The sequence below is a fragment of the Microcaecilia unicolor genome, chromosome 2 (genome assembly GCF_901765095.1).
Source record: "Microcaecilia unicolor chromosome 2, aMicUni1.1, whole genome shotgun sequence".
Taxonomy (NCBI): Eukaryota; Metazoa; Chordata; class Amphibia; order Gymnophiona; family Siphonopidae; genus Microcaecilia; species Microcaecilia unicolor.
Window position 1 is genome coordinate 245,584,661 of NC_044032.1, and position 2,781 is coordinate 245,587,441.

The following is a 2,781-nucleotide window of genomic DNA, read 5'->3' on the forward strand; positions in this document are numbered from 1 at the left end:
CCAAATTTGTGGTACTTTTCTCTTCATAGACAATTAGAAGACGTGAGTCTTTAACGACCACTTGGTTTATCCAATCTGACCAATATTGCCTGCATTTGATGCCGTGAAATGTCAGATTTGACGGATACAATGGTACTCCTCTGTAGAACAAAGGGCCCCTCGCGCATGAAAGAAGTAGGAAAACGTTTCCTTTACCAGTAGCCTATCATTGTAATTATGCACAGGGAGAAAAGTCTGCAGGCTCTTTTCAGTTCATGTGGCTTTCAGATTTTTGAATGCGCTTTAAATAGCTTAGTGCACCTTTAATGTGTACATTGATGTGCGTGTACAGTACGCACTTAAGGTCTGAAGGTGCGCTAACGGACTGAATATGCGCTAACGTATCCACAGCCCTACCACGTTTTCTTGATGATCTTAGCTGTGATGCACGGCGAGAAAAATACAGCCAACTGAGTGTTTCGTTCCAGAGGTCAAACTGGATTCCATTTCAAATGAATACAGAAAACAATATTTGTGTATAGTCCACACGTGCACTCTTAAGCACCGTGAATGCGGGCAGCCTGGGCTATTCTAGAAAACCTAAGAGTCTTGTTAAGAAAAAGAAAAACCAAAAAACGATGCAAGTCTAGAAAGGGATTGTAAATGGCTTTCCTAAACTATGTACTTAGTCAAACAATATTTCCACGCAAAACAGTTGAAAACAGATGTTTAGTAGTGGAAAAGGCAAGCCTTTATTCGTCTGAGGTTTGTAGCCAGCAGCCAAGAGATCCACCTGAGAAGATGGAGGACAGCAGGCCATAGCACCCCTCCCAACTCACACAACCAGTAGTGACCCATTGCCTGGCAGGGGTAGCCTATTATATTCTGCAGCTATTGACAGTAGCCTTCTTCTCAAGCATCTCTCCCATATGGTCTAGCGGTTAGGATTCCTGGTTTTCACCCAGGCGGCCTGGGTTCAACTCCCGATATGGGAAAAATTTATCTTTTCTTACTTACTAGCACCAGCCTACACTGAGAATAGAAGAGCAGATCTTTCAGTTCCTTCTCCCTCCTTTTAGCACAGCAAAATGTGGATAATATATGGGTCTTTCTCCACCATCCCTGCAATGAGCTAAAAGGTTTGATTGAAAGGATGCACGCTCAGTTAAGCAGCAGTGTTCCTCTCTCCTAGAATCTGCACACAGAAGGCAAAGGAAAGGTGACTACTCCACCACCCGAGCAGCCCTCCTGCTCTTCCTCCTCGTTAGTATAGTGCTAAGTATCCCTGGCCGGGCTTCCCGAAGGGATGATACGAGGCTTTTTCTGTGTCATCTGCCAAGGTAGCGGTGCAAAGAGGAACTCATCTGCTGTCTTCATGTGAATAATAGGCGCTTTTCCATTATCCCATCCAGAAGCTTAACTTCTTCTTTCCAGTGAAGCTGTGCCTCATCTTCTATCAGGCCTCGTGTTCTTATGCCACACAACATACTTCTGACCAAGATCTTCCAAATGTAGTCCAATGAAGTGATTTAGGCTGAAGGGTTAAATGGTCATAACGGCGTCAAAGGTGGACAAATCACATGGACCAGTTTTCAACACGCTGTAATGGAGAGTCATCAATCTGCACTAGACCCGTAAGGAGCGGCTAGTCACTGGAGGTCTCGTAAGAAGATCTCAGTGGAATGTAGAGAAGGAAATGCAGGTTGAAGTGAGTCGAGAGTGTGTTGAGACGCCAATGGGGGAAGGCAGCGGGGCTAAACAGCCATTCCAGCAGTTTGGAGGCTAGGGGAGGAGAAAGAGGGGTCAATAAATAGTAGGGCGGCAAAGTTTAAGGGGAGGATTGTGGAGGAGCCATTTAACAGAAATCTGCATCATGTGTGCACGAGTTGTTTTTTACACACCAAATTTGTGGTACTTTTCTCTTCATAGACAATTAGAAGACGTGAGTCTTTAACGACCACTTGGTTTATCCAATCTGACCAATATTGCCTGCATTTGATGCCGTGAAATGTCAGATTTGACGGATACAATGATACTCCTCTGTAGAACAAAGGGCCCCTCGCGCATGAAAGAAGTAGGAAAACGTTTCCTTTACCAGTAGCCTATCATTGTAATTATGCACAGGGAGAAAAGTCTGCAGGCTCTTTTCAGTTCATGTGGCTTTCAGATTTTTGAATGCGCTTTAAATAGCTTAGTGCACCTTTAATGTGTACATTGATGTGCGTGTACAGTACGCACTTAAGGTCTGAAGGTGCGCTAACGGACTGAATATGCGCTAACGTATCCACAGCCCTACCACGTTTTCTTGATGATCTTAGCTGTGATGCACGGCGAGAAAAATACAGCCAACTGAGTGTTTCGTTCCAGAGGTCAAACTGGATTCCATTTCAAATGAATACAGAAAACAATATTTGTGTATAGTCCACACGTGCACTCTTAAGCACCGTGAATGCGGGCAGCCTGGGCTATTCTAGAAAACCTAAGAGTCTTGTTAAGAAAAAGAAAAACCAAAAAACGATGCAAGTCTAGAAAGGGATTGTAAATGGCTTTCCTAAACTATGTACTTAGTCAAACAATATTTCCACGCAAAACAGTTGAAAACAGATGTTTAGTAGTGGAAAAGGCAAGCCTTTATTCGTCTGAGGTTTGTAGCCAGCAGCCAAGAGATCCACCTGAGAAGATGGAGGACAGCAGGCCATAGCACCCCTCCCAACTCACACAACCAGTAGTGACCCATTGCCTGGCAGGGGTAGCCTATTATATTCTGCAGCTATTGACAGTAGCCTTCTTCTCAAGCATCTC

The 2,781-nt window shown here is 44.3% G+C and overlaps 1 non-coding gene across 1 annotated transcript; it reads left to right on the forward strand.

Annotated features, from left to right (window-relative positions):
* The first annotated feature begins 902 nt into the window (after positions 1-902).
* Positions 903-974, forward strand: TRNAE-UUC. Its single transcript has one exon. It is a non-coding gene; the product is annotated as a tRNA-Glu (tRNA).
* Positions 975-2,781: the final 1,807 nt, after the last annotated feature.